We start from the raw sequence: 25,830 nt of genomic DNA, 5'->3' as shown, positions 1-25,830 counted from the left end.
AGGCTGTTCATGATATAAGAAGCAATACAGTCAACCAAAGGTATATGTTAATTGTCCACTGTCACATAACACTTTATCACCTTTACCCAAAACCCCACAAATACACCCAATCTGTCATCAAATTGCACTGTTCTGTAACTAAAAGCTACAATGCATTACTTTCCAAAAAAGTAGGTACTTCAGAAGAATATTTATCAGTGCAATACTATTATTTGGTATGAATTGTACTAGTAAAACTTTGCATTTGACTTTTCAGTGAGTCACTGATAAAACGAGTTTTAACAATAAGACTTTTGCTTTAGTAAGGCAGACTAGGTAATTTGTACCAACACTCTTATTGAGACAATTGGAAAATATGAACAAAAGAAAATTTCTTGTAAGTTTTAAGAAGTTTTTTTTTTTAAGTGAAAAATTATAGGGTCAAGATCCAGAAGTATAAAGAGATGCAGAGAGGACAACCTAGCGTTTTTCACCACTTACCCGCTAGGGGCATATGTGGATTATAGAAAGGATAGCTTCAAATGTTAGAGCTGCTATTTGGATGATGTAATAAAGCTGGCAGTAAATTTGACCCTGGGATTTGCTGATCTGTGGGGGCTTCTGTTTACCCACCACACACACATCCTCATTAGGTTTAGACACAAAAGAGTAGGAAAATGGATATATTTCCTTCTAGAGACTAATCTAGAGACAAGAGACAAGCTTCAAATGATCTCATCATTGAAATTAGAAAAAAGTGATTCTGTTCCCTCTAGCTACTTACTTCTCAGAAGCAAAGACATATCTTCAGTAGAAGAATATAATTATTCTTGACCTCAAATATTTCTCCAATTTTTATATATAATGACCAGTTTTTAATTAAAAGTAATCAGACTTTCAAACGCACAAGAAAATGATAAAACAGACAACAAAAACAGTCCCACAAATGACTCAGATAATGAATTTATTAGATGGTATTCTAAAAAAATTCTAAATATATTCATAGACTTAAAAGATATGATTAACAGGGGCGCCTGGGTGGCTCAATTGGTTAAGCAACTGCCTTTGGCTCAGGTCATGATCCTGGAGTCCTGGGATCGAGTCCCACATCGAGCTCCCTGCTCAGCAGGGAGTCTGCTTCTCCCTCTGACCCTCCTCCCTCTCATGCTGACTCTCATTCTCTCTCTTGCAAATAAATTTAAAAAAATCTTTAAAAAAATTTAAGAAAAGATATGATTAACAATTTGAACAGGGAATTAGAAATCATAAATCATAAAAAACTGAAAAGTAAAATAACTTTTAGCTATATCAATGGCTCAATGGATTATTTAAGCATTAGATTAGACATAGACAAAAAAGGATAAGGGAACTGAAGACATCAAAAAAGAAAATATTCACAAATATGGATGAAAAACAGAGTATAAGAGATATACGACAGGCTTCTTACAAGGTGTTGTTGTTTGTTTGCTTTCTTCTCCTTCTTCTTTCTTCTTCTTCTTCTCCTTCTCCTTCTTTCTCCTTCTCCTCCTCCTCCTCCTCCTCCTTCTTCTTCTTCTTCCTTTTTCTTCTCCTCCTCCTACTTTCCAAACCACTAATACACAAGCATCCACAGAAACTAATAGAGCGAGAAAAACAGAGAGAAGAGAGAGATTAGAGAATTAGAGAATAAAACAAAGCATTGATTTTTTTTTATTTTTCTTAGCGTAGTAGTTTTAGTAGCCCAAAGGTAGAGGAACTGACAAGAGATACTCTATTTTACACAGGGTTCTGAGATTCTACACAGGTTTCTGCTCTCTCACTCTCAATGCTCTCTAATTGGAGATTATTTTTGATGAAAAGCAATAGCTTCCAAATCTAAAAATTCCATGTATTACAATCCACTCTCCTAAACAAAATATTAATCTCAATCTAAAGTAGAGGTCATTATAAAGGGTGTAGGACCATAAAAGTCCATATTAAATGTGTCCATTGATTAATGGATAAAAAAATAAGTGAATAAAATATTAATTCTAATACCAATCCTGTCACTAGCTGCCAGCCTTACAAAGTATCCTAGACTCTTTGTACCTTACTTTGTTCTCCAAAATTAGGAATTTTATCTTTCTCTCTCTTCTAGGTTTTTGAAAGGACCAAATGAGATAATGCAATGAAGGTTTTTTGTCAATCTCAGGTCATTTTCTCCCCTAAATTAAAAACTAAGTGGGTTTAATTTAAGTGAAAAAAAGTCTTCAGAGGAAAGAACTACCTTTAAGTCATTCCTGACATCTGGTTTTTAGAAAAAAAATAATAATATGCCTTTTCTAAACGCCATATGTCTGCTACTCTTCTTTCTCTTGAACTTTAATATTCCAGTTATGAGTACTATTAACCTATGCTGACAGTAGGAATAACAGAAAAATGAAAAAAATTAACGTAATTTATTTTTTTAGTATTATATTAATTTAAATGTGAACATTAAATATGAAACACCTCTGGATCTTGATTGGAAATCTCAATGAGTCTTCCAATACTGAACCAAAGTGGCAACATGAAAATACTGTTGTCCTTATGGATACATTTTCCTTAGTGTTTCTTGACTTACTTTAGGATATAATTTCTAAAAGATGTCTCCTGGGGAAATGATTTTTTAATCATATTCTCTGAGAGAAATTTGGTAATTCTATCACAGACCCGCCATTCACAAAGAAGCATAAATGCATAGAATAATCTCTAAACCTAAAAATTAAAGATTGGATTTCTAATGAGTCTTCATGCAAATCAGTAGGAATAATATAAATGTAAATGTTATCCCTTGTTTCCATTATCAAGATAATGGACATTGGACATTCTTTCCTACTTTGTTGAAGATTAGTCGCCCATAGAGTTGAGGGTACATTTCTGAGCTCTCTATTCTGTTCCATTGATCTAGGTGTCTGTTTTTGTGACAGTACCACACTGTCTTGATGGTGACAGCTTTGTAATAGAGCTTGAAGTCCGGAATTGTGATGCCACCAGTTTTGCTTTTCTTTTTGAACATTCCTTTGGCTATTCAGGGTCTTTTCTAGTTCCATATGAATTTTAGGATTATTTGTTCCATTTCTTTGAAAAAAAAAACATGATGGTATTTTGATAGTGATGAGATTAAATGTGTAGATTTCTCTAGGTAGCGTTGACATCTTCACAATATTTGTTCTTCCAATCCATGAGCATGGAACGTTTTCCCATTTCTCTGTGTCTTCCTCTATTTCTTTCATGAGTATTTTATAGTTTTCTGAGTACAGATCCTTTGCCTCTTTGGTTAGATTTATTCCTACGTATCTTATGGTTTTGGGTGCAATTGTAAATGGGATCAACTCCTTAATTTCTCTCTCTTCTGTCTTGTTGTTGGTGTATACAAACGCCATTGATTTCTGTGCATTGATTTTATATCCTGCCACTTTATTGAATTCTTGTATGAGTTCTAGCAGTTTTGGGGTACAGTATTTTGGATTTCCACATAAAGTATCATATCATCTGCAAAGAGTGAGAGATTGACTTACTCTTGGCCGATTTGGATGCCTTTGATTTCTTTTTGTTGTCTGATTGCTGTGGCTAGGACTTCTAGTACTATGTTAAATAGCAGTGGTGATAGGGGAAATCCCTGCCATGTTCCTGACTTTAGGAGAAAGCTCTCTGTTTTTCCCCATTGATAATAATATTCTCTGTGGGTTTTTCATAGATAGCTTTTAAGATATTGAGTTATGTACCCTCTATCCCTATACTCTGAAGAGTTTTGATCAAGAAAAGATGCTGTACTTGGTCAAATGCTTTTCTGCATCTATTGAGAGGATTATATGGTTCTTGTTCTTTCTTTTATTAAGGTATTGTATCACATGGATTGATTTGCTGATGTCGAACCAACCATGCAGCCCAGGAATATATCCCATGTGGTTGTGGTGAATAATCCTTTTAATGTACAGTTGGATTCTATTGGCTCATATTTTGGTGAGAATATGTGCATCCATGTTCATCAGGGATATTGGTCTGTAATTCTCCTTTTTGATGGAGTCTATGTCTGGTTTGTGATAAAGGTAATGGTGGCCTCATAAAACGTGTTTGGAAGTTGTCCTTCCATTTCTCTTTTCTGGGTCAGTTTCAGAAGAATAGGTATTAATTCTTCTTTAAGTGTTTAGTAGAATTCCCCTGGGAAGCCATCTGGCCCTGGGCTCTTGTTTGTTGGGAGATTTTTGATGACTGCTTCAATTTCCTTAGTGGTTATAGGTCTGTTCAGGTTCTCTATTTCTTCCTGGTTCAGTTTTGGTAGTTTGTAGATCTCTAGGAATGCATTCATTTCTTCCAGATTATCCAATTTGCTGGCATATACTTGCTCATAATATGTTCTTATAATTGTTTGTATTTCTTTGGTGTTGGTTGTGATCTTTCAGCTTTCATTCATGATTTTATTTATTTGGGTCATTTCTCTTTTCTTTTTGAATAGTCTGGCCAGGGGTTTATCAATCTTTTTAATTCTTTCTAAGAACCAGGTCCTAATTTTGTTGATCTGTTCTACTGTTTTTCTGGTTTCTATTTCATTGATTTCTGCTTTGATCTTTATTTTTTCTCTTCTCCTGCTGGGTTTAGGCTGTATTTACTGTTCTTTCTCTAGCTCCTTTAGGTGTAGGGTTAGGTTGTGTATTTGAGACCTTTCTTGTTTCTTGAGAAAGCCTTGTATTGCTATATACTTTCCTCTTAGGAGTGCCTTTGCTGCATCCCAAAGATTTTGAACAGTTGTGTTTTCATTTTCATTTGTTTCCATGAATGTTTTTAATCCTTCTTTAATTTCCTGGTTGACCCATTCATTCTTTAGTAGGATGCTCTTTAGCCTCCATGTATTTGAGTTCTTTCTGACTTTCCTCTTGGGATTGAGTTCTAATTTCAAAGCACTGTGGTCTGAAAATATGCAGGGAATGATCCCAACCTTTTGGTACTAGTTGAGATCTGATTTGTGACCTAGGATGTGATCTATTCTGGAGAATGTTTCATGGGCACTAGAGAAGAATGTGTTCTGTTGCTTTGGGATGGAATGTTCTGAATCTATCTGTGAAGTCCATTTGGTCCAGTGTGTCATTTAAAGTCTTTATTTCCTTGTTGATCTTTTGCTTAGATGATCTGTCCATTTCAGTCAGGGGGGTGTTAAAGTTCCCTACTATTATTGTATTGTTGTCGATGTGTTTATTTGCTTTTGTTATTAACTGGCTTTTATAATTGTCTGCTCCCATGTTGGAGCAAAGATATTTACATTTGTTAGATCTTCATGTTGGATAGACCCTTTAAGTAGGATATAATGTCCTTCCTCATCTCTTATTACAGTCTTTGTTTTAAAATCTAATTTGTCTGATACAAGGATTGCCACCACAGCTTTCTTTTGGTGTCCATTAGCATGGTAAATGGTTTTCTATCCCCTCACTTTCAATCTGGGCGTGTCTTTGTGTCCCAAATGAGTCTCTTGCAGACAGCATATCGATGGGTCTTGTTTTATTATCCAATCTGATACCCTGTGTCTTTTGATTGGGGCATTTAGCCCATTTATATTCAGGTTAACTAATGAAAGATATGAATTTAGTGCCATTGTATTGCTTGTAAGGTGACTGTTACTGTATATTTTCTCTGTTCCTTTCTGATCTTTGCAGCTTTTAGGCTCTCTCTTTGCTTAGAGGACCCCTTTCATTATTTCTTGTAGGGCTGGTTTCATGTTTGCAAATTCCTTTAGTTTTTGTTTGTCCTGGAAGCTTTTTATCTCTCCTTCTATTTCTAATGACAGCCTCGCTGGATATAGTATTCTTGGCTACATATTTTTCTCGTTTAGTGACTGAATATATCATGCCAGTCTTTCTGCCTTGCCAGGTCTCTGTGGATAGGTCTATTGACAATCCAATGTTTCTACCATTGTAGGTTACAGATCTCTTGTCCCATACTGCTTTCAGGATTTTCTCTTTGTCTCTGAGACTTTTAACTTTTACTATTAGATGTCGGGGTATTGACCTATTTTTATTGATTTTGAGTTGGGTTTCTCTGTGCCTCCTGGATTTTGATGTCTGTTTCCTTCCCAAAATTAGGGAAGTTCTCTGCTATAATTTGCTCCAATATACCTTCTGCTCTCCTCTCTCCTTCCTCTGGGATCTGAAATATTCTAATATTGTCTCATTTATGGTATCACTTATCTCAAATTCTGCCCTCGTGATCCAGTAGTTGTTTATCTCTCTTTTTCTCAGCTTCGTTGTTTTCTGTCATTTGGTCTTTTATATCACTAATTCCCTCTTCTGCCTCAATTATCCTAGCAGGTAGAGCCTCCATTTTTTATTCCACCTCATTGACGTGGTTAGATTTTAGTTATTTTATTTCTCCAGAGAGGGTTTCTCTAATATTTCCGTGCTTTTTTTTAAGCCCAGCTAGTATCTTTAAAATCGTCTTTCTGAACTCTAGTTCTGACATCTTACTAATGTCCATATTGATTAGGTCCCTGGTAGTTGGTACTGCCTCTTGTTCTTTTTTTTTTTTGAGGTGATTTTTTTTCCATCTTGTCATTTTGTCCACAGGACAACAGATGAATGAGAGAACAAAATGCTACCAGGGTAAGAATGACCCCAGTAAAATATACACTAAAAAATCAGAAGAGACCTGAAACCAGGGGAAAAGAAGGGGAAAGAAAGAAAAAAGAAAAAAAAAGAAAAAGATTAAAAAAAAAGGAATATGATCAAATATGATCAGGCTGATGCATAATTCAGTGCCCCACACTAGATTTAGGGCATATTTTGGTCTGTTATTAAAAACTGCCTCCCAAATTTTAAAGAAAGGAAAACTTATAGATGTTCAAAAATAAGGGTAAATGGGCGCCTGGGTGGCTCAGTTGGTTAAGCAACTGCGTTCAGCTCAGGTCATGGTCCTGGAGTCCCGGGATTGAGTCCCACATAGGGCTCCTTGCTCAGTGGGGAGTCTGCTTCTCCCTCTGACCCTCTTCCCTCTCGTGCTCTCTATCTCTCATTCTCTCTCAAATAGGTAAAATCTTTAAAAAAAAAAGGGTAAATAAAGTGAAGGAATGGAATATGACTTTAAAGATGAAAATTATAAAAGATTTTATAAAAGGAATTGATAAGAAGTTGGTTGAAAAAAGAAAAAAGAGAAATTAAAAAAAAAAGGGAGAGAATGTGATCAGGTAGGAGACTAGCACAAAGACATATGCTAGAGATTTAGGGTATATTTTGTTCTGTTAGAAGAAAATGTATCTCAAAATTTTAAAGAGAGAACAACATATATATATATATATATATATATATATATATATATATATACATACATATATACCAAAAATAAGGTTAACTACTATGAAGAGATAGAATATGAATCTAAAAATGAAAAATAAAAAAAAGATTTTTTAAAAAGGGATTGATAAGATGTTGGATGAAAAAGGGAAAAAGAAAAATTCAAAAAAAGAAAGAAAAAGAAAATAAAATTAAAAATTAATTTGAAAGATTAAAGAATCAGGGGGCGGAGTAAGATGGCGGAGGAGTAGGAGACCTAGATTTCATCTGGTCTCAGGAATTCAGCTGGATAGGGATCAAACCATTCTGAACACCTACGAACTCAACAGGAGATGAAGAGGTGAGTAGCAACAACTCTCTGAACAGAGAAGCGACCACTTACTGGAAGGTAGGACGTGCGGAGAAGTGAATTCGAGACGATATTCGGGAGGATAGACAACGGGGGAGGGGGCCTCCATCAGCCGCTTCTGGCAAGTGATAGAGCCGCGGAGCACAAAATCGGACCTTTTGGAAGTCGGCTCCACTGAGGGACGTCGCTGCATTTGCTAAGCGGGGGGTGGAATCCTCCCAGGACAGTGTGGTCTCAGGACCCTTGGAGTCACAGAAAGACCAGGGGTGCCTGAGTGCGGCAGAGCTCCCAGGTATCAGAGCGGGGAAGCCGGCTGCAGAGATGGAGCCAAGGTGCGGGCTCTCAGCTCGGGGTTGCCATAAACTGTGATCCGCGGCCCAGTCGGTCCACTGCTCCTCCAGCAGGGACCCAACAAGTGGCAGAGCCGGGGAGACTCCCCTTTCTCCCCCTGGAGGAGCGGCGCGGGAACACACCACAGGAATCTGCTGGGGTTGGAGACTCCACATGGGGCCGGGTGCCAGAGATACAAACGCTTGGTCACAGGCCGGGTGAGCACAGAGTGCGGCCGGAGACGAGGGAGATGGGAGTGACTGCTTTTCTCTGGGCGCGCACTAAGGAGTGGGGCCCCGAGTTCTCAGCTCCTCCGGGTGGAGATTGGGAGGCCACCATTTTCGCCCTGGTCCTCCAAAGCTGTAGGGAGAGCTTGCAGGGAACAAAAGCTCCTGAGGGCAAACCCGAGCAGCTTGCTTAGCCCAGACCGACAAGGGCGGGGCAATTCAGCCTCCAGCAAAGACGTTTGGAAACCACGGCAACAGGCCCCTCCCCCAGAAGATCACCACGAACAGCCAGCAAGCCAAGACCAAGTTGACCGATCAAGGAGAACGGGAGAACTCCAGCGCTAGGGGAACAATGCACATAGAATTCATGGCTTTTTTTTACCATGATTCATTAGTTCATCAAGGTTAATTTTTTTAACACTTTTTTTTTTTATTTTTCTTTTTCCCTTTTTTAACCAACATCTTATCAATCCCTTTTTTAAAAAAACATTTTTTATTTTTCATTTTTAGAGTCATATTTTATCCCTTCATAGTAGTTACCCTTATTATTGGCATATATATATATAAGTTGTTCTCTCTTTAAAATTTTGAGATACACTTTCTTCTAACAGATCAAAATATACCCTAAATCACTAGAGTATGGCTTTGTTCTAGTCTCCTGCCTGATCACATTCTCTCCCTTTTTTCTTTTCTTTTTTAATCTTCTTCTTTCTTTTATCAAACAACTTATCTTATCAATTCATTTTATAAAATCTTTTATAATTTTCAATTTTACAGTCATCTTCCATCCCTTCATTGTATCAACTCTTATTTTGTACATATATGTCTTTCTTCCTTTAAAATTTTAGGAGACACTTTTTCCTAACAGACCAAAATACGCCCAAAATCTAGTGTGTGGCACTGATCTATGAACTAGCCTGGTCATATTTGATCATATTCTGCTTTTTTTGTATTGTTGTTTTTGTTTTTATCTTTTTTTTTCTCTTTCTTTTTTCTTTCTTTCCCTTTCTTTTCCCCTGGTTTCAGGTCTTTTCTGATTTTTATACAGTATATTTGCTGGGGACGTTGTTAACCTGTTAGCATTTTGTTCTCTCATGCATCTATTCTCCTCTGGACAAAATGACAAGACGAAAACAATCACCTCAGCAAAAAGAACAAGAGGTAGTACCGTCAGCCAGGGACCTACTCAATACGGACATTAATACGATGTCGGACCTAGAGTTCACAATCATGACTTTAAAGATACTAGCTGGCTTGAAAAAACCGTGGAAGTTATTAGAGAAACGCTTTCTGGAGAAATAAGAGAACTAAAATCTAATCAAGTCAAAATCAAAAAGACTATTGATGAGGTGCAATCAAAAATGGGGGCACTAACTGCTAGGATAAATGAGGCAGAAGAGAGGATCAGCGATATAGAAGACCAAATGATGGAAAATAAAGAGGCTGAGAAAAAGAGAGATAAACAACTACAGGATCACGAGGGCAGAATTCGAGAGATAAGTGATACGATAAGATGAAACAACATTAGAATAATTGGGATCCCAGAAAAAGAAGAAAGAGAGAGAGGGGCAGAAGGTATATTGGAGCAAATTATAACAGAGAACTTCCCTAATGTGAGGAAGGAAATAGACATCAAAATCCAGGAGGCACAGAGAACCCATCTCAAAATAAATAATAATAGCTCAACTCCCCGAGATCTAATAGTAAAACTTAAAAGTCTCAGAGAGAAAGAGAAAATCCTGAAAGCAGCTCGGAAGAAGAGATGTGTAAACTACAAAGGTAGAAATATTAGATTGGCAACAGACCTATCCACAGAGACCTGGCAGGCCAGAAAGGACTGGCATGATATATTCAGTGCACTAAACGAGAAAAATATGCAGCCAAGAATACTATATCCAGATAGGCTGTCATTGGAAATAGAAGGAGAGATAAAAAGCTTCCAGGACAAACAAAAACTAAAGGAATTTGCAAAATTGAAACCAGCCCTACAAGAAATAATGAAAGGGGTCCTCTAAGCAAAGAGAGAGCCTAAAAGCAGCATAGATCAGAAAGGAACACAGACAATATACAGTAACAGTCACCTTACAAGCAATACAATGGCACTAAATTCATACCTTTCAATAGTTACCTGAATGTAAATGGGCTAAATGACCCAAGCAAAAGACACAGGGTATCAGGTTGGATTAAAAAACAAGACCCATCAATATGCTGTCTGCAAGAGACTCATTTTAGACCCAAAGACACCCCCAGATTGAAAGTGAGGGGGTGGAAAACCATTCACCATGCTAATGGACACCAAAAGAAAGCTGGGGTGGCAATCCTTATATCAGACAAATTAGATTTTAAAACAAAGACTGTAATAAGAGATGAAGAAGGACACTATATCCTACTTAAAGGGTCTATCCAACAAGAAGATCTAACAATTGTAAATATCTATGTCCCTAACATGGGAGCAGCCAATTATATAAGGCAATTAATAACAAAAGCAAAGAAACACATTGACAACAATACAATAATAGTGGGGGACTTTAACACCCCCTGACTGAAATGGACAGATCATCTAAGCAAAAGATCAACAAGGAAATAAAGACTTTAAATGATACACTGGACCAAATGGACTTCACAGACATATTCAGAACATTCCATCCCAGAGCAACGGAATACACATTCTTCTCTAGTGCCCATGGAACATTCTCCAGAATTGATCACATCCTAGGTCACAAATCAGGTCTCAACTGGTACCAAAAGTTTAGGATCATTCCCTGCATATTTTCAGACCACAATGCTTTGAAACTAGAACTCAATCAGAAGAGGAAAGTCGGAAAGAACTCAAATACATGGAGGCTAAAGAACATCCTACTAAGAATGAATGGGTCAACCAGGAAATTAAAGAAGGATTAAAAACATTCATGGAGACAAATGAAAATGAAAACACAACTGTTCAAAATCTTTGGGATACAGCAAAGGCGGTCCTGAGAGGAAAGTATATAGCAATACAAGCCTTTCTCAAGAAACAAGAAACGTGTCAAATACACAACCTAACCCTACACCTAAAGGAGCTGGACAAAGAACAGCAAATACAGCCTAAACCCAGCTGGAGAAGAGAAATAATAAAGATCAGAGCAGAAATCAATGAACTAGAAACCAAAAGAACAGTAGAACAGATCAACGAAACTAGGAGCTGGTTCTTTGAAAGAATTAACAAGATAGATAAACCTCTGGCCAGACTTATCAAAAAGAAAATAGAAATGACCCAAATCCACAAAATCATGAATGAAAGAGGAGAGATCACAACCAACACCAAAGAAATACAAGCAATTATAAGAACATATTATGAGCAACTCTATGCCAGCAAATTAGATAACCTGAAAGAAATGGGTGCATTCCTAGAGATGTATCAACTACCAAAATTGAACCAGGAAGAAATAGAAAACCTGAACAGACCTATAGCCACTAAGGAAATTGAAGCAGTCATCAAAAATCTCCCAAAAAACAAAAGCCCGAGCCAGATGGCTTCCCAGGGGAATTCTATCAGACATTTAAAGAATTAATACCTAGTCTCCTGAAACTGTTCCAAAAAATAGAAATGGAAAGAAAACTTACAAACTCATTTTATGAGGCCAGCATTACCTTGATCCCAAAACCAGACAAAGACCCCATCAAAAAGGAGAATTACAGACCAATATCCTTGATGAACATGGATGCAAAAATTCTCACCAAAATACTAGCCAATAGAATCCAACAGTTCATTAAAAGGATTATTCAGCACGACCAAGAGGGATTTATCCCTGGGCTGCAAGGATGGTTCAACATCCGCAAATCAATCAACGTGATACAATACATTAACCAAAGAAAGAACAAGAATCATGTGATCCTCTCAATAGATGCAGAAAAAGCATTTGACAAAGTACAGCATGCTTTCTTGATCAAAACTCTTCGGAGTATAGGGATAGAGGGTACATACCTCAATATCATAAAAGCCATCTATGAAAAACCTACAGCCAATATCATTCTCAATGGGGAAAAGCTGAGAGCTTTTCCGCTAAGGTCAGGAACGCAGCAGGGATGTCCACTATCACCACTGCTATTCCACATAGTATTAGAAGTCCTAGCCACAGCAATCAGAAAACAAAAAGAAATCAAAGGCATCCAAATCGGCATAGAGGAAGTCAAACTCTCACTCTTTGCAGATGATAGGATACCGTATGTGGAAAACTCAAAAGACTCCACCCCAAAACTGCTAGAACTCATACAGGAATTCAGTAAAGTAGCAGGATATAAAATCAATGCACAGAAATCAGTGGCATTCCTATACACCAACAACAAGACAGAAGAGAGACAAATCAAGGAGTCGATCCCATTTACAATTGCACCCAAAGCCATAAGGTATCTAGGAATAAATTTAACCAAAGAGGCAAAGGATCTGTGCTCAGAAAACTATAAAATACTCATGAAAGAAATTGAAGAAGACACAAAGAAATGGAAAAACGTTCCATGATCATGGATTGGAAGAACAAACATTGTGAAGATGTCAATGCTACCTAGGGCAATCTACACATTCAATGCAATCCCCATCAAAATACCATCCACTTTTTTCAAAGAAATGGAACAAATAATCCTAAAATTTGTATGGAACCAGAAGAGACCCCGAATAGCCAGAGGAATGTTGAAAAAGAAAAGCAAAGCTGGCGGCATCACAATTCCGGACTTCCAGCTCTATTACAAAGCTGTCATCATCAAGACAGTATGGGACTGGCACAAAAACAGATACATAGATCAATGGAACAGAATAGAGAGCCCAGAAATGGACCCTCAACTCTATGGTCAACTCATCTTTGACAAAGCAGGAAAGAATGTCCAATGGAGAAAAGACAGTCTCTTCAACCAATGGTGTTGGGAAAATTGGACAGCCACATGCAGAAGAATGAGACTGGACCATTTCCTTACACCACACACAAAAATAGACTCCAAATGGTTGAAAGACCTAAACGTGAGACAGGAGTCCATCAAAATCCTAAAGAACACAGGTAGCAACCTCTTCGACCTCAGCCGCAGCAACTTCTTCCTAGAAACATCGCCAAAGGCAAGGGAAGCAAGGGCAAAAATGAACTATCGGGACCTCATCAACATAAAAAGCTTTTGCACAGCAAAAGAAACAGTCCACAAAACCAAAAGACAACCGACAGAATGGGAGAAAATATTTGCAAATGACATATCAGATAAAGGGCTAGTATCCAAAATCTATAAAGAACTTATCAAACTCAACACCCAAAGAACAAATAATCCCATCAAGAAATGAGCAGAAGACATTTTTCCAAAGAAGACATCCAAATGGCCAACAGACACATGAAAAAGTGCTCAACATCGCTCGGCATCAGGGAATTCCAAATCAAAACCTCAATGAGATACCACCTCACACCAGTCAGAATGGCTAAAATTAACAAGTCAGGAAACAACAGATGTTGGCGGGGATGCGGAGAAAGGGGAACCCTCCTACACTGTTGGTGGGAATGCAAGCTGGTGCAACCACTCTGGAAAACAGTATGGAGGTTCCTCAAAGAAAATAGAGCTACCATACGATCCAGCAATTGCACTACTGGGTATTTACCACAAAGATACAAATGTAGGGATCTGAAGGGGTACGTGCACCCCAATGTTTATAGCAGCAATGTCCACAATAGCCAAGCTGTGGAAAGAGCCAAGATGTCCATCGACAGATGAATGGATAAAGGTGTGGTATATATACACAATGGAATATTATGCAGCCATCAAAAGGAATGAGATCTTGCCATTTGCAATGACGTGGATGGAACTGGAGGGTGTTATGCTGAGTGAAATAAGTCAATCAGAGAAAGACATGTATCATCTGACCTCACTGATACGAGGAATTCTTAATCTCAGGAAACAAACTGAGGGTTGCTGAAGTGGTGGGGGGTGGGAGGGATGGGGTGGCTGGGTGATAGACATTGGGTAGGGTATGTGCTATGGTGAGTGCTCTGAATTGTGCAAGACTATTGAATCACAGATCTGTACTTCTGAAACAAATAATGCAACATATGTTAAGAAAAAAGAAAAAGAAGAAAATAGCAGGAGGGGAAGAATGAAGGGGAGTAAGTCAGAGGGGGAGACGAACCATGAGAGACGATGGACTCTGAAAACATACTGAGGGTTCTAGAGGGGAGGAGGGTAGGGGGATGGGTTAGCCTGGTGATGGCTATTAAAAAGGGCACATTCTGCATGGAGCACTGGGTGTTATGCACAAACAATGAATCATGGAACACTACATCAAAAACCAATGATGTAATATATGATGATTAACATAACACTAAAAAAATTAAAAGAAAATAAAGATTAAAGAATCAGGGGGAAAAAAGCCATGAGTTCTATGTGCAGTATTTCCCTAGTGCTGGAGTTCTGCCGTTCTCACTGATCAGTAAACTTGGTCTTGGCTGGCTGTTCTTGCTGATCTTCTGGGGGAGGGGCCTGTTGCCGTGGTTCCCAAATGTCTTTGCCGGAGTTGGAATTGCCGGGCCCTTGCCAGTCCAGGCTAAGTAATCTGCTCAAGTTTGGTCTCGGGAGCTTTTGTTCCCTGCAAGCTTTCCACACAGCTTTGGAGGATAAGAGTGAAAATGGCGGTCTCCCAGTCTTTGCCCCAGAGGAGCTAAAAACTCAGGTCCCCACTCCTCAGTGCATCCCCAGAGAAAAACTGTCAATCACTCCCGTCTCCCCGGTCTCCAGCCACACTCCATGCTCACCCGGCCGGTGACCATGCATTTCTATCTCTGGCACCCGACCCCGTGCGGAGTCTCCCAACCCAGCAGATCCCTGTAGCGCACTCCCGTGCCGCTCCTCCCAGGGGAGGAAGGGGAGTCTCCCCGGATCTGCTGCTTGTTGGGTCCTTGGTGGAAGAGCAGTGGCCCGACTGTGCCACGGATCACGGTTTATAGCAACCCCAATCTGAGAGCCTGCTCTCTGCAGCCAGCTTCCCCGCTCCAATATCTAGGAGCTCTGCTGCATTCAGGAACCCTGGGTCTTCCTGTGACCCCGAGGGTCCTGAGACGACACTGTCCCTTTGAGGGTTCCACCCTCCGCTTAGCCACTGGAGTGACATCCCTCAGCAGAGCAGACTTCTAAAAGTTCCAATTTTGTGCTCCGCTGCTCTATCACTTGCCAGAAGTGGCAGACAGAGGCCCCCTCCCCCGCCATCTATCCTCCCAAATATTGCCTCAGATTCACTTCTCCACACGCCTTACCTTCCAGAAAGTGGTCTTTTTTCTGTTCAGAGAGTTGCTGCTATTCTTTTTTCAATCTCCTGTTGAGTTCGTAGGTGTTCAGAATGGTTTGATCCCTAAGTAGCTGAATTCCTGGGACCAGACAAAATTTAGGTCTCCTAGTCCTCTGCCATCTAGCCATCTTGTAGCACTTTTAACAATTATTGTCATTAAACTCCACTGAAATTTGATGTAAGATTGCTATATCACAGACATGAATTCTACTCATTACTTTTGCTACTTTGCCACAAATTCTAGTTAATTCAATTGCCAGTAATACCATGCTGCATTCAGGGTCAAGGAGATCTTTTTAGTTTAAGATGGCCCTATCATTCAAGTAATCTTTTTCCCATGCCAGGGATCTTAATCCATTGCTGCTTTTCTCTGATCCACTCTAAGTTCTTTGGGGTCCAGATTTGTTCTTTCTTTATTTTACCTAAGCAACATCACAGGGACACTCTCTCCAGGCCTGCATAATATATTTAACTCCTCATCAGGTTATGTCAGGTCTGCTGATTTTTACAAAGTACATCAGTTTCCCAGGAATGCCATAACTAAGGACCACAAATTGAGGGGAGGATTAAAACAACAGAAATTTATTGTTTCACATTTCTGGAAGCTTGAAGTAGAAAATCAAAGTGTTGTCAAGGTTATGCTCCCTCTAAAACCTGTAGGGAAGACTCCTTACTTGCCTCTTCCTAGCTTCTGGTGATCCTTCACATTCCTTGGCTTTTCCCTAAAGCATTTCAATTTCTGCCTCTATGTCACCCTTTTTTTCTCTGTTTCCACATGGAATTTCCACTTTTATAAGACACCAGTTAAATTGGATTAAGGTCTTCCCTAATGACTGCATCTTAACTTGATGGCATTTATAAAGACCCAATTTCCCAATAAGATCACAATATCAGGTACTGGGGTTTAGGATTTCAATGTATCTTTTTGGGAGACATAATTTGAGTCATAATGAAGGGCTAGGAATACTTTTCTTCAGCCCTTGGTGTCATGTCCTTTAGGAGCTTACAAGCCTCAATTCTTATGAGACAGTCAAATAACTATGCTCCTCAATTCTCCTCATTTATTTTGGGGTAAAAGGGGGATTCTAAGTTTTCAACTTCCTCTACTAAGAGTATATCTCCATAGCCTTTGCCATGTAATTTTGCAGTACCACCTCATAGTAGATTACATAGACATTCCTGCATCAATGAGGTAAGACTTGTCCATATTACTTGCTTGGCCAGTAAAGTTTTGTGGTTGTGTCACAAGTGGAAGACTAAACTGTACTTGCTTGATTTGGCTTGGTTCTTGGACTCTTGCCATAACTCATGAGAAGAATATGCCTCAGGTAACTATTGGTCAAATGGTCAATAAGAAACATGTGGAACTGTTTGATCCAATCTTTAACCAGTGAACAAGCCCAGTAGATCCCCAGATTACAGCGGAGGTAACCTTGATGAACCACAAAGCTCTAAGCAAGAGAAACAAGTACATGTTTTTGTAAGCCACTGAATATCGGGGTAGTTTGTTTCATAGCATTTTTATAGTAATAGCTGACCAATATTTTCTGCTGTGTTCTGACGATTCAGTATATATGTCCACTTTATCACTTTCTCTTCTCTAAAATTTTCCTGATTAATTTTGCAAGTTCTTCCTATTGAAAATCATGCCAGGTTTAATTTATTAGGAAAACTACTCAATAGTAAAAGAAATGTGTCTTTTTCTGTGCCATTTATTTCAGAAACTGTCCTTCTGATATTATTTGTGGTTATGACAGTTGGTTTATCATAAATTCTACTGAAATTAACTCCCCACATGATGGGAAAAAGAAGATTCCAAAGCCTTAGGTATGTATGAACTAATTTCAGTGGTCTCCTACAGCTAAGGTGACCTCACAGTTAATCATATTCTCTGGGACACCTTTGAGAATGAAAAGGAATGCTCTTAATAGTTATCCCATAAGAAGGCATAAACCAGATTTCCTGAGCATACTGGCAAGCATGATCACTGTTCTAATAATAAACAACTCTAAAGCACATAGAGAGTTTAATTTCTGTCACTGTCTATTAGAGCACTTTACTGTCTTTCATATAAATCTTGGCTGAGTTATTTGCAATTAGATTTTCTAGATATTTAGCAATCAGAAAGAGTAACTTCAGGGAACTCCCAAGTTCTCTGAAAGAGCTCCCAAGAGGAGAAGCAGCTCTTTACTTTTATTCATACAGGTTCACTGAGTCTGTATTTAGCATTAAAGTAATTCTTACTGAGGTAGATTCATGAAAAAAATTTTTGTTTTCAGAAAGAGTTTAGGCTGTAGGAAGCAGGTTCATTTCCTACTGACATTTGTAATTCTAGGAATTTATAGAACTGGTTTATTTATTGGGTATAAGGGTAGCAAATCCAAACCACATGCCTTTTAACCTTATATGCCCCAATTATTCTCAAAGCCTTCAACACTGGTTTTCAGAATAAAAAGATGATTCACCATCTATTTTTCTGTTTTTCTGTTCTAGTATAGCAATTCCTGATGTGTGGTTCAGGACTCCTAGGAATTTCTGAGACTTTTTCGGGGAGTGGGTAAGATCAAAACTAATAATAACAATACATAATAATATTAAGACATTACTTGTCATTTCAGTGTGTTGACATTACGATGATGGTGGAAAAGCAAAAGTGGGTAAATCTGTGGGATCTTAACACAAATCAAAGCAATGACTCAAAACTGTAGGAGTAGTTATGCCTTCTTCAATACCATGCACTAGTGATGAAAGAAAATGCAAATTTTAACTAAGAATGCCCTTGATGAAGCAGTAAATATACTGATTTTATGAAACTCAACCCTTGAGTATATGTCTTTTTAACTCTCTGTGCAATGATATGAGAGGTACACACAAAACTTGCTGCTATATAATAAAGTGCAATGGTTGTCTCACAGGAAACTTGTATGAAGATATGTGTGCTTATGTGTTTGAGCCAAAAGTTAGCACATTTTTTCATGGAATACAGCTTTTTGCAAAGATGACTGACACACAAACTATGGCTATTCAGACTTGGGTTTTGGCAGACATTTTCTAGAAAATAGATAAAGTGAAACTGCCATGTCAAGGAAAAGAAGTGACAGGTGTGTTACCAAGACTTTAAGCAAAAAGTTGAATCTGGGAATCATTCCCATGAGCCTAAAATTTCCCAATAGATAAAGAATTTCCTGAGTGTTAGAGAGGTAATATTAATGGAGGTGACATTTTGATACTTGATTTATACAATGAAATGTACCAACATTTGGAAGATTTTCATAATTCAGGGAACAAATATTTTTCAAGTGACCAACGTATAATGTTACAAATAATCCACTTGGAAATGAGGCAATCAAAATACAAAATAAACAGTGGACTTTAAGGTAACAATATACAAAATGTTCACTGATATTGTTTAATATTCTATATAGCAACTGACCTTAAAGAAATTACCACATGTTGACTTTTGATATAGACTCAAAGAAGAATATTCCAAAATATCTGAAAAGGCTATTTAAATATGTTTCCCCTTTCCAACTACATATATGTATAAGGCCAGATTTTCTTCATGTTCTGTAACCAAAATAATATATTTCATCAGGTTGAATTCAGAGGTGGAAAAACTTTCCTTGTATCTTCTCTATACTAGACATTAAAGAGATTTATGGATGTATGTTTAAACGATTTTATCAGTAATTGTGTTTTTATTTTGAAAATTGCAGTTATTTTATTTAAAGTATAATTTTATGCTGTCATAATGAACTTACTATTATTCATAGTTTAAAATTTGGTTTTAATTTCCAGCACAATAAATTGGTGAATATAACTCATGTAAACAAACTTTTTGGGGTACTCAGAATTTTTTAAGATTATAAAAGAGTCTGTAAAGCAAAAGTTTTGAGTATCATTGCTCCAGTCAAAACCTTTCTGTCTCTTGTGAATTCTTTTTTTTTAATTGATGAAGATACAGAGATAAAAATCAACATTTATTTCCTAAAAACCTTGTTGTGCACTACCCCAATTCTAGTCAACTCTTGTTTAATTTTTATTTTAAGAAGAACATTAATAAAACTGAAACCATAAAATTATCTGTTATAAGCCTTGCTCTGATGGTAGGAAAATCAATTTGTTGAGGTTTATGTAAAGTACAGGCCAAAGTAAAGGGGCAGTGATATGATTATGATTCTTCTGGTGTGTCTTTTCCATGAAGTATTATGTGAAATTAGAAGAGTTACACTGTGGATCTCTTCTCTGGATGAGATTATCCCCCCATTTCCAACTCCTTATCTATTGTGAGCTGCTTTCAAATTGTTAAAGTAATGGGTTGCATAGCTAATGTATTTGTTCTGAAAGAAAAGAAATTGTTTTTGACATACATTAAGAAAAATAGTTCTGATGTTTTCTGAGGATTAAGCTTATTTTTAGTCCACCTAATTTGGTCATAGTGACTTTTTAACCTGTTTGGTTTTCTGTTTTGTTTTATTTTGTTTTTGGAATTTGGGGCATGTTTTGTTTTTTTTTTTTTCTTTTTTCTTTTCTTTTTTTAATTCTCAGTTTCTTTGTGTTCTGATTTAAAGTTTGAGGATTTCATTGCGGAATTTACTCTTCCCCGATAACTTACTGCAGAGCCAGTTTCAAGGGAGAAATGAAATAAGTTCCCCAATTTCAGGCATATTCTATTCACTATACCTTTCACATTATGACTCCTTGTGTTGTAAATGTAAAAAAAAAAAAAAAAGTTTTAAGAGACATTAGAAAAACTAACTTAGGAAAAATGGGTAAGGTTAGTTTAAAAATATGATATTCCAAGCTATAAAATCCAAGATCAAACTCTCATACAGATCAACAAGCATATCCTTTGACAAGTTTAAAGGCTTAAAGTGGCTGGGAGGTGTTCTGTACTTTGGAATCTTCAGGTGTGATGTTCTGGGAAAAGGTCTTTCAGAAACAAAGGGATTGGATGTGTCTAGTCAAAATAATAGTAAGGGATTTTCTTTTTTCTCATCCTATGATTCGAACCTCTAAATTATATTAGAAATTCCTATTTGTAAGAATGCTCAAAATATGTTCTCTTCTATTTTTCATTCAGTATCTACCAAAGTTCCTGGCACCTAGTAGACCTGAATTGTATGTTTGTTGAATAATAATCCAGACATAGTTCTATGTTAGTTTTCCTCAATAAATTTCAACATGCAAAACAACAACAAAAAACAATGCACGCAATACTCAAATTCTTTGCTTTACTTTCAAGAAATCATTGCCAGTCCAACACTAACTTGGAAAACATCCCCAATATCTTCTTTTTTCTGTTCCAGTTCTAGCTATTTGATGTAAAAATTAGATACATGTGTGATCTAGAAATATAACAGCAATAAACTTTGGCTGCTATACTCAAACATGTGAGTATTTAGGTAATAAAAGATTAATACTATACCAGAGAGAGCCAGGAACTCTTTTCTTCTTGCTTAGTATAGAAGAGTCAAACGACAGCATGTGGCAGAGCACAAGTCAGAAGAAAATGTGTGCCAGGGGTTTACAGAAAAAAAATATCCAAAGCCCAGGTGTACAATAAAAACTGCCTAGAGAAAGGGAAAGGGGACACATTTCCTCTGAAATCTTTTGAAACTCTGCCTTTAAAATCTTTTGTGGGGCTTTTGGCTGTCAAAATAGCAAAGTAGACACAACATAGGAGGAAAATGATGGAAGAGTTGTATTTTATACCTGCAACTTGGGATGCCAGAGTAGAAGCTTTGGGTAAAGAGTGACTTCACAGCTGTGTAGGGTAAGCACTGCTGGCTGTGAGGTTCCCACATTTCCAAGTTTGGCTGGTAGTGACTACTGATATAATAGTGCAGTGCTATAGACATGATGTGCAAGATTAGAACAACTCATTCAACAATGAACCGTAAAAGTACAGTTCTAAGCCTTGCAACTTTACTTTATAAAATAAGAAAGACAATATTTTATAGTTGATTCTGCCAGTGAAGTTGGGAACTTAGATCAATTTGCTCAGCTCACAGTGAAAGAAAAGATGTATTCCGGATGGCCAGCAAATGCAATCTGAGATTAGCTTGTGCCTAGTAGTGGTAGACATGTAAGGATTTCTTTGAGCACAGGAATATAGAACTATCAGGAAGTGCTGAAATGAAAAACTCGGAATATTCAGAAGATAAAAATAACTTTAGTCTAAAACTCTAGGACTCAGTTAGGCTAAAAAATATAAGAAAATAAAATTCAGAAGTCATTTGAATTACTTCCCTAATGACTATAAAGAATTCTTCATGCTAACAAATATAGTCCACTTCAAAATTTCCTCACAATTCGAAATTGAAATTCTCTTTTCTCGAAGGTTCCTAAGGTTTCAAGACTGTTTTTGTTTACCCCTATGTACTTTTAGTGACATATTTTATTTCCTTTATCTGGCTTTATTTTGCTTAGATTATGTAATGAGACAATATCTATCTCACATTTTATGAGTTCTCAAATTTTACTTCATGTTGTAATTGATAATATTATTTAAAATATTATAGTTGGACATGTATTTTACAAATGAATACTAGAAAGAAAAATCAACCCAGTAATAAATCATTGGTTTCTCCTAATGGTGTATTTGCCTGAGGGACTTTGTTTGTATTAGCAAACTTAACTTTACCTAAGTAATAGTTTATTTATCTAAAACTACCTATGGTATTTAATATAATCTAAAATATCTCAATGTATATCAGGCAGCATCTTATTTGTTAAAAATATTTTCTCTATAATATATGCTAGTTTATAGATCCAATCTTCAAACTTTAGCATGTGCTGTTCAATACTAATGACAATTACAGATACTACTAAGTATTATAAAAAAGAAAGACTGACTGGTACTGGAGGAATAGCTTTTACTGGACTTACTTTTGTACAGAAAACAAGTGTGGCCTCTGGACAAAGAATAAAAGGTACTCCAGAGTGATCAAAATCAGACAGAAACTGGAGAGAATTCGACCCTTGAAAGAAAGAAACTACATTGGATTAAATCCATGTTTATACAGATTTTCCCCTCAGGGCAGTCCCACATCTGAAGGTCAAGGAGTAGCTAAAACTTTGGGGAAAAAAGCCACAGACTTATTAGGTTGAGGTGTCACATGACAAAGGTTGGGGCTGCCAGACTGCTGGAATTTAAAGGAAAAAAAAAACTGAAAAAAAGAATGCACCCAGTAGGAAACACTGGGGAAACCCCCAAACCTATATATAAAATGCCCAGAAACTGTGCATTCATGGGGAGACTTTAAGGAGCCCAGCAGAAAGTAATAGGTTGCTAACAGCGCAAGAGACACAGAAATCGGGATATTTTAGATGTTCAGTAAACATGCCAGGTTTTCTGTTGAAATCCGAGACTGTCCATGCCTGGTATTTGCTTTAAATAGAAGGACCCAGTTGGTTAAAAGTAAAGGATAGAAAGATATATACCATGCAAACATTAATCAAAAGAAAGCTAGAGTGCTTATATTAATATGAGATAAGCTAGAGTTTAGAACAAGGAATATTATTAGGGATAAAGAAGGACATTCATGTCAATAAAGGGTCAGTACATCAAAGGAACAAAACTATCCTAAATAAACCCCATCTAATAGCAGAACCTTGACATATATGAAGCAAATATGTAAATAATATATGGTGATAAAAATTAAATAAAAATAATGTTTGCACATGTAGGCAGGTATTGACTGGGAAATGCATAAGGAGTGTTTCTGGAGTAATGGGAATAGTCTATATTTAATTTGGGTGGAGGCTAAAATTTATATGAATTTATGAAAACCTACTGAATTGTCTATTTAAGATTTATCTGTTTCACTGCATGTAAATTCTACCTCAGAGGAAAAAAAAAAATCAAAGGAACTAATGAATGTCAGACACAGTTACACAAGAGACAAGATTTCATTTATTATCTATATGACTATTATGAGGTAGATGTCATTATTTTCTTAATATGAAAGAACTAATTTTAAGAGAGATTAAATGATTCATTCCAGGTCACAGAATTAGTTAGTGGCAGAATCAATATTCAAAGGCACTTTGGTATTCATTCCACTGTACCATACTCTAATTAAAAGACCTTACATAAGCATCACAATTTCTCATAAAATCTTATGTGTCTAATTTTGAGTTATGCTTTTCTGTTTTTGTGTTCTTCATTAATGATCATTTTGCTGTATATCACCCAGCTGCTATATGCTCAAAGGTTTGAGTATTCTGCAAGGTCATTGTCAAGAGGATCTTTCTTTGTTAGGAGTGGAAAATTTAAGATAGCTAAGGTAAACTTCTTAGTGGTCACTGGTATATGGAATATTTTGAGAATTACAAACAAGTCCTACCAAACCTCATGCTAATTTAAGAGAAATTAAACATAGAAGCAAGATAAGCCTTACATAGACCATACATTCCAGCATTATTTTTATACCAATATGTTGATAAAATTGTCTTCTTATGAAGGCTCAGGGTATTTTCTTTTCCTTTTTTCTGTACTTCTTTTATTTTTTAATTGACAAAAATTCCTTTTTTCAAAGGATAACATTTTTCTAAATGTGATTTATAATTATAATGTAAACTGAGTGACTTGAATCCTTGCCTTATTTGAGATTCACCTTTTCTTAGGAGACAATAATAACACTCCCAGGGGGAACTTTCTGTAGCCTTGAATAGCATAGAATTGATAGTCCTGGATTTAACAAATTTAAAAAATGTAATAAAATACACAACAGTTAAATTGTACAGAACTATCCTTATTGACTCAGAAAGCTCTTGAGAATCTTGCAATGTGTCAGGGTCAATCAGCATTGTGAACATTGTGATTATCGTTGCCCATCATAGACTAATAAACCAGTCATTTGAACTTTAAATTGGTTTGAGTCCTACATAAAGAAAGTCTATTATGTTTAGAGAAGCCTTACATTTGAATTCAGTTGATAATTTTCTTGCTTTGTATTTATCATCACTTTATATATATTGCTCACCTTATATTGTTTTAATTTATATTTTCTGCGCTTATTGCATTATTTTTGACACCTATCCCTAGTTTAACATTTAATCAATCGCTTATTCATTTACTTCATTTACTCTTGGATGATGCCATTATTTTTATTTCACACACACACACACACACACACATCACACACACAAATTGGAGATCTTCCTCTTCATGGCAAACACCAAATCAGTCAATGAACCAATAAGTGCCCATATACTTTATCTCTACTCCATATGTAATCAGCAATCACTCCCAGGTATGGCTGGAATCCTAAGAGCAAACTCAAGGATATTGCTCCTATAATTTTGAGATTTCTACTTTATCATTGCCTTTGCCTTCACATCTGGATCATAGCTTGAAGACAAATCATGCTTTACCTCTTCCATTTTAAAACCAACCAACCAACTCTCCCTTGATCTCATGTCCTTCTGCAGATACTGTCCTTTCTTTCCCATCTCACTCTTATGGACTGAATGTCTGTGTCCTCTGCACCCCAAAATACATATGTTGAAATCTAATCTCAAATAAAATCTTCTTAAAGATTCATTGTTTCTACTTCCTGTTCTTCAATTCTCTCTTGAACTCTCTCCGGTCATCACTTATCACTAATTGTTCCCCCAATGTTTATACTGCCAAGGTCACCCATAACCTCCTCTGTATTAAGTCCCACAGTCTTGAGTGCCCATTTTACCAGGCTTCTAAACACCACTTGAAAGTTTATCACTCCTTCTTTTTAAAATATTTCCTCACTTGTCTGGAATACCGGTCTTTCTCAGTTCTCCTCCCTGTTTCTTCCCTTCTATGTTAATCTCAGCTGTAACTACAATACATAGAACTGTGACTGCAATGACCTAGTAAATACTTTTTGAATAAATGAATACTACTGTTTTAAAGCTACTCTTTGTCTTCAACTAAAGGTACTCATAGAGTAGATCCAAATATAAGCCTTAAAAAATGAATGCCAATTATTTGGTTCTTCTAACAGCATAACATTAAGAAAAATGTTCCTATAAAAATCATAAATGCATTTTTTTGTATGTTAAGCCACAAGATTTCTAACAGTTTAATTTTAGTATTGTCTTTCTAGTCAGAGGATCATTAACATTGCTTAGCATTTGTATATAGTGTTAATTTTAATGTATTCATCTCCATTATACTTAAATATCACAAATACTTATTTACCTCCCCACATAAGATTTTGAGTAAATCACATGCTTATCAATAGACTTCTCAAATTAAATGGTGAGGATAGATGCCTACCTAGAAACTATCTTAAGATCACTTCAAAAATTAAATTTTCTATTTAAAAAACATAACAACAAATAAAAATGAAACTGTGCTTAGCATTCAATAATTATTAGTTTAGGGGTGCCTGGGTG

The 25,830-nt window shown here is 36.7% G+C and overlaps 1 protein-coding gene across 1 annotated transcript in view; it reads right to left on the bottom strand.

Annotated features, from left to right (window-relative positions):
- Positions 1-1,487: 1,487 nt before the first annotated feature.
- Positions 1,488-25,830, bottom strand: part of ADGRL3 (adhesion G protein-coupled receptor L3) — a 1,229,798-nt gene continuing 1,205,455 nt past the window's right edge. Inside the window, exon 26 of the mRNA XM_035726124.1 lies at positions 1,488-1,594. The gene's annotated coding sequence lies outside the window, so the exon portion shown is untranslated. The remainder of the gene's footprint in view (positions 1,595-25,830) is intronic.

Source organism: Zalophus californianus, chromosome 2 (genome assembly GCF_009762305.2).
Source record: "Zalophus californianus isolate mZalCal1 chromosome 2, mZalCal1.pri.v2, whole genome shotgun sequence".
Lineage (NCBI taxonomy): Eukaryota > Metazoa > Chordata > Mammalia > Carnivora > Otariidae > Zalophus > Zalophus californianus.
The sequence above is the reverse complement of the archived record's forward strand: the minus strand, read 5'-3'. Positions and strand labels throughout refer to the sequence as shown.